Raw genomic sequence first — 12542 nt, forward strand, 5'->3', positions numbered from 1 at the left:
TTCATGTCCCCACTCCGACTCAACCCTAACACTACCCATAACCCTAATCCTAGCTTCATGTCCACACCCCGGCTCAACCCTAACACTACCCATAACCCTAACCCTAGCTTCATGTCCACACCCCGGCTCAACCCTAACACTACCCATAACCCTAACCCTAGCTTCATGTCCCCACCCCGACTCAACCCTAACACTACCCATAACCCTAACCCTAGCTTCATGTCCACACCCCGGCTCAACCCTAACACTACCCATAACCCTAACCCTAGCTTCATGTCCACACCCCGGCTCAACGCTAAGCCCCTCAAATGAGACTATGGTCCACAAGTCCAGTGTATTCACTTCTTGCATCAAACAGTCTACCTTCCTCTGTGCAAGTAAAGGATTCACTCAGAACAATGGGGCTCTATCTTGAGTCTGTTTGGGGTCAACAATCATCAGTACTGACAATATCTCTTTTTTTATTATTATCTGTATTATTATGTCAGGTGCGTGAATGAGGACCCAAAAGCGAATTAACAAAACAGAGTTTCTTTAATGATGAAACACACGTAGGCTCAGATGGACAGGCAGATTCCGACAGGACAGGACAAGGTTAGATGAACAGGCAGATTCCGACAGGACAGGACAAGGTTGCAGCAAACACGACGATAGTCTGGTTCAGGCATGAGTAACACAAACGAGAATCCGACAAAGACAGGAGCAGAAACAGAGAGAGATATAGAGACCTAATCAGAGGGAAAAAGGGAACAGGTGGGAAAAGGGGTGAACGAGGTAGTTAGAGAAGACAAGGAACAGCTGGGGGAAAGAGGGGAAGAAAAGGTAACCTAATACGACCAGCAGAGGGAGACAGGGTGAAGAGAAAGAACAGGAACAGGACACAACATGACAATACATGACAGTACCCCCCCACTCACCGAGCGCCTCCTGGCGCACTCGAGGAGGAAACCTGGCGGCAACGGAGGAAATCATCGATCAGCGAACGGTCCAGCACGTCCCGAGAGGGAACCCAACTCCTTTCCTCAGGACCGTACCCCTCCCAATCCACTAGGTACTGGTGACCACGGCCCCGAGGACGCATGTCCAAAATCTTACGGACCCTGTAGATAGGTGCGCCCTCGACAAGGATGGGGGGGGGGGGAAGACGAGCGGGGGCGCGAAGAACGGGCTTAACACAGGAGACATGGAAGACCGGGTGGACGCGACGAAGATATCGCGGAAGAAGAAGTCGCACTGCGACAGGATTAATGATCTGAGAAATACGGAACGGACCAATGAACCGCGGGGTCAACTTGCGAGAAACTGTCTTAAGGGGAAGGTTCTGAGTGGAGAGCCAAACTCTCTGACCGCGACAATATCTAGGACTCTTAGTTCTACGCTTATTAGCAGCTCTCACAGTCTGCGCCCTATAACGGCAAAGTGCAGACCTGACCCTCCTCCAGGTGCGCTCGCAACGTTGGACAAAAGCCTGAGCGGAAGGGACGCTGGACTCGGCGAACTGAGATGAGAACAGCGGAGGCTGGTACCCGAGGCTACTCTGAAAAGGAGATAGCCCGGTCGCAGACGAAGGAAGCGAGTTGTGGGCGTATTCTGCCCAGGGGAGCTGTTCTGACCAAGACGCAGGGTTGCGAAAAGAAAGACTGCGTAAGATGCGACCAATAGTCTGATTGGCCCGTTCTGCTTGACCGTTAGACTGGGGGTGAAAGCCGGAAGAGAGACTGACGGAAGCCCCAATCAAACGGCAAAACTCCCTCCAAAATTGAGACGTGAATTGCGGACCTCTGTCCGAAACGACGTCTGACGGAAGGCCATGAATTCTGAAAACATTCTCGATGATGATTTGTGCCGTCTCTTTAGCAGAAGGAAGCTTAGCAAGGGGAATAAAATGAGCCGCCTTAGAGAACCTATCGACAACCGTAAGAATAACAGTCTTCCCCGCTGACGAAGGCAGTCCGGTGACAAAATCTAAGGCGATGTGAGACCACGGTCGAGAGGGAATGGGAAGCGGCCTGAGACGGCCGGCAGGAGGGGAGTTACCGGACTTAGTCTGCGCGCAGACCGAACAAGCAGCCACGAAACGACGCGTGTCATGCTCCCGGGTGGGCCACCAAAAACGCTGGCGAATGGAAGCAAGCGTACCCCGAACGCCAGGGTGGCCGGCTAACTTGGCAGAGTGAGCCCACTGAAGAACGGCCAGTCGAGTAGGAACGGGAATGAAAAGAAGGTTCCTAGGACAAGCGCGCGGCGACGGAGTGTGAGTGAGTGCTTGCTTTACCTGCCTCTCAATTCCCCAGACAGTCAACCCGACAACACGCCCCTCAGGGAGAATCCCCTCGGGGTCAGTGGAGGCTACTGAAGAACTGAAGAGACGAGATAAAGCATCAGGCTTGGTGTTCTTAGAGCCCGGACGATAAGAAATCACGAACTCGAAACGAGCGAAAAACAGCGCCCAGCGCGCCTGACGCGCATTAAGTCGTTTGGCAGAACGGATGTACTCAAGGTTCCTATGGTCGGTCCAAACGACAAAAGGAACGGTCGCCCCCTCCAACCACTGTCGCCATTCGCCTAGGGCTAAGCGGATGGCGAGCAGTTCGCGGTTTCCCACATCATAGTTACGTTCCGACGGCGACAGGCGATGAGAAAAATACGCGCAAGGGTGGACCTTGTCGTCAGAGAGGGAGCGCTGAGAAAGAATGGCTCCCACGCCCACCTCTGACGCGTCAACCTCGACAACGAACTGTCTAGAGACGTCAGGTGTAACAAGGATAGGTGCGGATGTAAAACGATTCTTGAGGAGATCAAAAGCTCCCTGGGCGGAAACGGACCACTTAAAGCACGTCTTGACAGAAGTAAGGGCTGTGAGAGGAGCTGCCACCTGACCGAAATTACGGATGAAACGACGATATGAAACGACGATAGAAGTTCGCGAAGCCGAGAAAGCACTGCAGCTCGACGCGTGACTTAGGGACGGGCCAATCAATGACAGCTTGGACCTTAGCGGGATCCATCTTAATGCCTTCAGCGGAAATAACAGAACCGAGAAATGTGACGGAGGAGGCATGAAAAGTGCACTTCTCAGCCTTCACAAAAAGACAATTCTCTAAAAGGCGCTGGAGGACACGTCGAACGTGCTGAACATGAATCTGGAGTGACGGTGAAAAAATCAGGATATCATCAAGGTAAACGAAAACAAAGATGTTCAGCATGTCTCTCAGGACATCATTGACTAATGCCTGAAAGACAGCTGGAGCGTTAGCGAGGCCGAAAGGAAGAACCCGGTATTCAAAGTGCCCTAACGGAGTGTTAAACGCCGTCTTCCACTCGTCCCCCTCCCTGATGCGCACGAGATGGTAAGCGTTACGAAGGTCCAACTTAGTGAAAAACCTGGCTCCCTGCAGGATCTCGAAGGCTGAAGACATAAGAGGAAGCGGATAACGATTCTTCACTGTTATGTCATTCAGCCCTCGATAATCTATGCAGGGGCGCAGGGACCCGTCCTTCTTCTTAACAAAAAAAAACCCCGCTCTGGCGGGAGAGGAGGAGGGGACTATGGTACCGGCGGCAAGAGCTACAGACAAATAATCTTCGAGAGCCTTACGTTCGGGAGCCGACAGAGAGTATAGTCTACCCCGGGGGGGAGTGGTTCCCGGAAGGAGATCAATACTACAATCATACGACCGGTGTGGAGGAAGAGAGGTGGCCCTGGACCGACTGAACACCGTGCGCAGATCGTGATATTCCTCCGGCACCCCTGTCAAATCACCAGGCTCCTCCTGTGAAGAAGAGACAGAGGAAACAGGAGGGATAGCAGACATTAAACATTTCACATGACAAGAGACGTTCCAGGAGAGGATAGAATTACTAGACCAATTAATAGAAGGATTATGACAAACTAGCCAGGGATGGCCCAAAACAACAGGTGTAAAAGGTGAACGAAAAATTAAAAAAGAAATGGTTTCGCTAAGATTACCAGAGACAGTGAGGGTTAAAGGTAGCGTCTCACGCTGAATCCTGGGGAGAGGACTACCATCCAAGGCAAACAAGGCCGTGGGCTCCCTTAACTGTCTGAGAGGAATGTCATGTTCCCGAGCCCAGGTCTCGTCCATAAAACAGCCCTCCGCCCCAGAGTCTATCAAGGCACTGCAGGAAGCTGACGAACCGGTCCAGCGTAGATGGACCGACAAGGTAGTGCAGGATCTTGAAGGAGAGACAGGAGTAGTAGCGCTCACCAGTAGCCCTCCGCTTACTGATGAGCTCTGGCTTTTACTGGACATGAAGTGACAAAATGACCAGCGGAACCGCAATAGAGACAGAGGCGGTTGGTGATTCTCCGTTCCCTCTCTTTAGTCGAGATGCGGATACCTCCCAGCTGCATAGGCTCAGCACCCGAGCCGGCAGAGGAAGATGGTAGTGATGCGGAGAGGGGGGCAACGGAGAACGCGAGCTCCTTTCCACGAGCTCGGTGACGAAGATCAACCCGTCGCTCAATGCGAATAGCGAGTTCAATCAAGGAATCCACGCTGGAAGGAACCTCCCGGGAGAGAATCTCATCCTTTACCTCTGCGCGGAGACCCTCCAGAAAACGAGCGAGCAAAGCCGGCTCGTTCCAGCCACTGGAGGCAGCAAGAGTGCGAAACTCAATAGAGTAGTCTGTTATGGATCGATTACCTTGACATAGGGAAGACAGGACCCTGGAAGCCTCCTCCCCAAAAACAGATCGATCAAAAACCCGTATCATCTCCTCCTTAAAGTCCTGATACTGGTTAGTACACTCAGCCCTTGCCTCCCAGATTGCCGTGCCCCACTCACGAGCCCGTCCAGTAAGGAGAGATATGACGTAGGCGATACGAGCAGTGCTCCTGGAGTAAGTGTTGGGCTGGAGAGAAAACACAATAATATCGAGCGGCATTCAGTGGGCTCCCCAGAGTAACACGGCGGGTTATTGATTCTGGGCTCCGGAGATTCGAAAGCCCTGGAAGTGGCCGGTGGATCGAGGCGGAGATGGTGAACCTGTTCTGTGAGGTTGGAGACTTGGGTGGCCAGGGTCTCAACGGCATGTCGAGCAGCAGACAATTCCTGCTCGTGTCTGCCTAGCATCGCTCCCTGGATCTCGACGGCTGAGTGGAGAGGATCCGAAAACGCTGGGTCCATTCTTGGTCGGATTCTTCTGTCAGGTGCGTGAATGAGGACCCAAAAGCGAATTAACAAAACAGAGTTTCTTTAATGATGAAACACACGTAGGCTCAGATGGACAGGCAGATTCCGACAGGACAGGACAAGGTTAGATGAACAGGCAGATTCCGACAGGACAGGACAAGGTTGCAGCAAACACGACGATAGTCTGGTTCAGGCATGAGTAACACAAACGAGAATCCGACAAAGACAGGAGCAGAAACAGAGAGAGATATAGAGACCTAATCAGAGGGAAAAAGGGAACAGGTGGGAAAAGGGGTGAACGAGGTAGTTAGAGAAGACAAGGAACAGCTGGGGGAAAGAGGGGAAGAAAAGGTAACCTAATACGACCAGCAGAGGGAGACAGGGTGAAGAGAAAGAACAGGAACAGGACACAACATGACAATACATGACATATTATCTATAGTGGATCTATTTCAACGCTAACACTGACAGTACCAGTCAACATTTTGTACACACCTACTCATTCAAGGGTTTTACTTAATTTCTGCTGTTTTCTACATTGTAGAATTATAGTGAAGACATCAAAACTGTGAAATAACACATAGGTAATCATATAGTAACCAAAAAAGTGTTCCACAAATCAAAATATGTTTTAGATTTTTCAAAGAAGCCACCCTTTGCCTTTGCACACGCTCAACCAGCTTCATGAGGTCACCTGTAATGCATTTCAATTAACAGGTGTGCCTTGTTAATTTGTGGAATTAATGCATTTGACCCAATCAATTGGGTATTATTATTTTATTTTATTGAAATTTTCTTTAACTAGGCAAGTCAGTTAAGAGCAAATTCTTATTTTACAATGACGGCCTACCCTGGCCTAACCCGGATGACGCTGGGCCAATTGTGCGCCGCCCTATAGGACTTCCAATCACGGCCGGATGTGATCCAGCCTGGATTCGAACCAGGTACTGCTGTGACGCCTATTGTGGAAGGTGCAGTGTCTTAGACCACTGCACCACTCAGGAGCCCGAGGTAGGGATGGTATATAGGAAATAGCCCTATTTGGTAAAAGACCGAGTCCATATTATGGCAAGAACAGCTCAAATAAGCACAGAGAAACGACAGTCCATCATTACCTTAAGAAATTAAAGTTAGTCAATGCGGAAAAAGTGCGGTCGCAAAAAATCATCAAGCTCTATGATTAAACTGGTTCTCGTGAGGACCGCCAAAGGAAAGGAAGACCCAGAATTACCTCTGCTGCACAGGATAAGTTCATTAGAGTTAACTGCACCTCAGATTGCAGCCCAAATAAATGCTACATAGAGTTCAAGTAACAGATACATCTCAACTTCAACTGTTCGGAGGATACCGCGTGAATCAGGCCTTCATGGTCGAATTGCTGCAAAGAAACCACTACTAAAGGACACCATTAAGAAGAAGAGAATTCCCAACGTCGAGCATGGAGGAGGAGGTGTGATGGTGTGGGGGTGCTTGCTGGTGACACTGTCTGTGATTTATTTAGAATTCAAGGCACACTTAACCAGCATGGCTACCACAGAATTCTGCAGTGATAGGCCACCCCATCTGGTTTGCACATAGTGGGACTATAACTTGTTTTTCAACAGGACAATGACCCAAAACACACCTCCAGGCTGCTATTTGACCAAGAAGGAGAGTGATGTAGTGCTGCATCAGATGACCTGGCCTCCACAATCACCTGACCTCAACCCAATTGAGATGGTTTGGGATGAGTTGGGCCACAGAGTGAAGGAAAAGCAGCCAACAAGTGCTCAGCATATGTGGGAACTCCTTCAAGACTGTGGGAAAATCATTCCTCATGAAGCTGATTAAGAGAAAGCCAAGAATGTGCAAAGCTGTCATCAAGGCACATGGTGGCTACTTTGAAGAATCTAAAATATACAATGCCTTGCGAAAGTATTCGGCCCCCTTGAACTTTGCAACCTTTTGCCACATTTCAGGCTTCAAACATAAAGACATAAAACTGTATTTTTTTGTGAAGAATCAACAACAAGTGGGACACAATCATGAAGTGGAACGACATTTATTGGATATTTCAAAAAATTTTAACAAATCAAAAACTGAAAAATTGGGCGTGCAAAATTAGTCAGCCCCCTTAAGTTAATACTTTGTAGCGCCACCTTTTGCTGCGATTACAGCTGTAAGTCGCTTGGGGTATGTCTCTATCAGTTTTGCACATTGAGAGACTGAAATTCTTTCCCATTCCTCATTGCAAAACAGGTCGAGCTCAGTGAGGTTGGATGGAGAGCATTTGTGAACAGCAGTTTTCAGTTCTTTCCACAGATTCTCGATTGGATTCAGGTCTGGACTTTGACTTGGCCATTCTAACACCTGGATATGTTTATTTTTGAACCATTCCATTGTAGATTTTGCTTTATGTTTTGGATCAGTGTCTTGTTGGAAGACAAATCTCCGTCCCAGTCTCAGGTCTTTTGCAGACTACATCAGGTTTTCTTCCAGAATGGTCCTGTATTTGGCTCCATCCATCTTCCCATCAATTTTAACCATCTTCCCTGTCCCTGCTGAAGAAAAGCAGGCCCAAACCATGATGCTGCTACCACCATGTTTGACAGTGGGGGTGGTGTGAGCTGTGTTGCTTTTACGCCAAACATAACGTTTTGCATTGTTGCCAAAAAGTTCAATTTTGGTTTCATCTGACCAGAGCACCTTCTTCCACATGTTTGGTGTGTCTCCCAGGTGGCTTGTGGCAAACTTTAAACGCCACTTTTTATGGATATCTTTAAGAAATGGCTTTCTTCTTGCCACTCTTCCATAAAGGCCAGATTTGTGCAATATACGACTGACTGATTGTTGTCCTATGGACAGAGTCTCCCACCTCAGCTGTAGATCTCTGCAGTTCATCCAGAGTGATCATGGGCCTCTTGGCTGCATCTCTGATCAGTCTTCTCCTTGTATGAGCTGAAAGTTTAGAGGGACGGCCAGGTCTTGGTAGATTTGCAGTGGTCTGATACTCCTTCCATTTCAATATTATCGCTTGCACAGTGCTCCTTGGGATGTTTAAAGCTTGGGAAATCTTTTTGTATCCAAATCCGGCTTTAAACTTCTTCACAACAGTATCTCGGACCCGCCTGGTGTGTTCCTTGTTCTTCATGATGCTCTCTGCGCTTTTAACGGACCTCTTAGACTATCACAGTGCAGGTGCATTTATACGGAGACTTGATTACACACAGGTGGATTGTATTTATCATCATTAGTCATTGCGAAAATATTCGGCCCCCTTGAACTTTGCGACCTTTTGCCACATTTCAGGCTTCAAACGTAAAGATATAAAACTGTATTTTTTTGTGAAGAATCAACAACAAGTGGGACACAATCATGAAGTGGAACGACATTTATTGGATATTTCAAACTTTTTTAACAAATCAAAAACTGAAAAATTGGGCGTGCAAAATTATTCAGCCCCTTTACTTTCAGTGCAGCAAACTCTCTCCAGAAGTTCAGTGAGGATCTCTGAATGATCCAATGTTGACCTAAATGACTAATGATGATAAATACAATCCACCTGTGTGTAATCAAGTCTCCGTATAAATGCACCTGCACTGTGATAGTCTCAGAGGTCCGTTAAAAGCGCAGAGAGCATCATGAAGAACAAGGAACACACCAGGCAGGTCCGAGATACTGTTGTGAAGAAGTTTAAAGCCGGATTTGGATACAAAAAGATTTCCCAAGCTTTAAACATCCCAAGGAGCACTGTGCAAGCGATAATATTGAAATGGAAGGAGTATCAGACCACTGCAAATCTACCAAGACCTGGCCATCCCTCTAAACTTTCAGCTCATACAAGGAGAAGACTGATCAGAGATGCAGCCAAGAGGCCCATGATCACTCTGGATGAACTGCAGAGATCTACAGCTGAGGTGGGAGACTCTGTCCATAGGACAACAATCAGTCGTATATTGCACAAATCTGGCCTTTATGGAAGAGTGGCAAGAAGAAAGCCATTTCTTAAAGATATCCATAAAAAGTGTTGTTTAAAGTTTGCCACAAGCCAGTTGACAGTAAGAGGACGTTTCTTTTTTGCTGAGTTTACATTACAAGGCACTCTCCAAACACCGACATGTAATGCCACAAAAGCCATCCACTCAAATGAAAGCCGAGCTAAGTAGAAGCTGAATACAGTGCAAGTCTAAGACGTAGAGTGAGTACATAGGGTTTTTCCACATCTGTAAATAACCACCCTGCCTCTGGCAGAGCCTCAGAGGTCAGACCGGGACAGAGAAGGAAAGGCCCATTCACTCCATTGTGCTGACCACAATTTATGGTAATAGTGTTGGCTGGTCCTATTGTCATTGAATTACCCCATATCGCTCAGCAGCCACACGCTCCAAAATATTGCTTGTTGAGGGGGATTTGGGTCCCTTCTTGATTCAGCCTTTCATTAGCTGAGGCATTAGGCAAAATGCTTTTAGTGTGCAGACTGAGGGGATGTTTGGACTGAGTATGGCACTTTTCATAATATATGGTTTTTCATAAAACACACAATCAACTGTGTGGTGACTGTGGACATTGTTGTGCAATTGATCAATAAAAGCCCTAAAATGTCTCGCTCAATATATTAATGACTTATATTGATCATAGTTGTGGTCTTCCCCGATGTATAAATGAAAGAGAGCGCGACAGAGAGAGAGAGACCAGGGAGAGACCGGGGGAGAGAGATGGAGAGACAGAGAGGAAAATACCTGCAGTCAGTCTGATCCTCTTCAGATTATAATCTGTTTGTCTCTCATGGTGGTGGTGATAGATACTGTACGTAGAGGCCTGGGCAAACAGCCTGGCTGCCATAGTGACTAATGGCCACTCTGAGGTGAGTTCATTTGTTCCAGAGTGACAGGGATGAGGTCACTGCACTGTGCCACTACACGTCCACTCGTATGTTCTATATGTTCTCAAGTAGGGTGAAATGTTAATGAAAGAGGGGGCGAGGTGACAAGGCTGGGAAGGGTTTTCTACTATCAGGCCTACTTTTGACCAGTGTACCCTTGGAGTTCAGTTCTACACCATAGGGAAGCGTTCAGGTCTACTCCAACAAGCTGTGCCTGCTGTGCCTTTAGCCCAGGGGCCAGATGTGTGTAGGAGCTGTTGAGTGCAGCCATGCAGGGAAATTCCCCCACCCATCCCTCCAGTTGATATTTAATGTAGACTGTGAGAATATCAGCACTTTGTATGATTCTCAGTGACGTAACACAATCAATTTCCTAAAAATGGAGGTGGGGGGGGGGGGGGGCAGAGAGATTCCTTTAGGGGGGAGAATGACATGGTGTCAACCTAACATGGCTACTTCGCTTTTTGTACCCAATTCCATTTGGAATTGTTGTTTGTGTTTGTGTTTGTGTATACAGTTGAGTTATAGTACCAAAAAGACAGGTTTCTGTCGGCCATCGGAAGTCACAGGAGGAGGTGTTACTTACTGGTGATGACACTAGCACAGTGCTAATGTTTCCACTAAAGGGGGGCTGAATCCTGTCCAGACCTGACTGCAGGAATGTTCTGGAACTTTCTTCTCCTGTGTTGTTCCGGAACTCCAGGATGGGAATGTGCCTGTCTTGTCTTTAAGGAACAGGTCTGGCAGGGGAAGAGAGAGAGAGAGAGAGTGGTGGAGGGGGTAAATGGAGGGGGGTTGGAGAGAGAAGAGAGGTAATTGAGAGAGAGAGAGTGAGGTGGGGGGGTTGGAGAGAGAACAGAAGGATTGTGAGTGTGACTGGTGGTATCCCTGAGAGACAACTCCCTCTTCAGACAGTACCTGGCATTACTTACTAGCTACCTCTGAAACACCTCTGAAATGTCTGAAATGGTTGATTTCTAAATATGGTGGACTCTCATTCGCTTTCTATGCAGTAGAGTAGAGGACAGTGCCACAAATAACTACCACTCAAAATATGACCTGAAACCATTGTAGTGATCCTGTAATCCCACTGTATAACAGCTAGGTTTCCATAACTATAAAATCTACCATACGTAATCAGTATGGATGGACACTACGGGGTCTTTTTGTTCATGTTGTTCTCACTGCCGCACGCATGTTACAAACACTGGTGTTTTGGATACAATTCCTGCAATAAGCTACAATAAACAATTCTAACTTGTAACATATTTGGTTGAAAATGGATACTATTAGATAAAGTCACCACATACAGTATTTTTTTAGCATCCTGAATCTGATCAGTTTTGATTATGCATTAGAGAGAGAGACCCTCTCCTGCTGAGGCTGAGCTCCCCAGCCCTGGTTGCTATGGAGACCAGCCCGACCGCAGCAGCAGAGTGGTGGGCTGCAGGCTGGAGCTATACCCAATGGGGAAACACACACACGGAAAACCGACACACAAAAACCCCTCGCCCTCTTTTATCAGCCAGCCGATCTTCCTCTTTCATTACCACATCTGAGGGTGCTTGTCAATGTATATATTACATGAGCTGACATCAAGGCCCTGTAACAGAAGACTAATGAGATGAATTAGGTGGGTTATTATAATAACCCGATTATAACAATAACAGTACATGTTGTGGGTTTTGGAGCTGCTCCAAGGTGATTTACTGTAAATGAAAGAGATGGAACAATAATACTTCTTTGGGTTGTTGAGTCTCTAAGTCTGAACGTCTATTTTAGTCTCCAATAGAGTTACTCTTTCAGACAGTGCAGACTCCCCGGGGATGGTTCTCTTCCTGTTCCTGCACGGTACCAATAATATCTGCTTTCTTCTGAAGTGTGCACTCGTTCACTACTTCCCACAAATCTGAAAGCATTGGATTGCTGGAGGCGTGAGCTAGAGGGATTTTCCACTATATTTCTTAAACCAGCCATTTCCTTTCAAATCAGTTAAGGGAAGTGAACAAGTGCACACTTTGGGAAAAGGGAGGGATAACTGGGACGTAGCCACAGATGTCCGTGTTGTGTTGCGTTCTCACATTACCTCACCCCGGAAACATGCCACACAGACCCTAACCTCGGGGCCCTGGAATGTGTGACTCAAATCACCCTACCACAACTGTGTGTGTGGAAAGAATGTATTGTTCACATATGTAAGCGATTCAGAGAATATTTCTGTTATTTTTTATTTATTAAATGTTCAATTGAGAGACTAGGAGGACACATTTCCAAAGCCTGAAGTGAAGAGAGTACAAAATAAAAATCACAGTTTCTGCCCAATGCTGCAGCTGTAGAGCCATTATCATTGTGCAGAGTGGGAGAGGGTGGTGATAGAGAGAGGGAATGAAAAAGACAGAAATATTTATGACTGTGGCGTGCAACGCTAGCAGACTCCGCATGCCCCTTTTCTGTGGGGTTTTCCAACAGACTTATCACAAAGCCTACATCACCTGACAGCCTACGCCCATCTCCTCGTCCTCCT

This window comes from Oncorhynchus mykiss, chromosome 4 (assembly GCF_013265735.2).
Source record: "Oncorhynchus mykiss isolate Arlee chromosome 4, USDA_OmykA_1.1, whole genome shotgun sequence".
Classification (NCBI taxonomy): domain Eukaryota; kingdom Metazoa; phylum Chordata; class Actinopteri; order Salmoniformes; family Salmonidae; genus Oncorhynchus; species Oncorhynchus mykiss.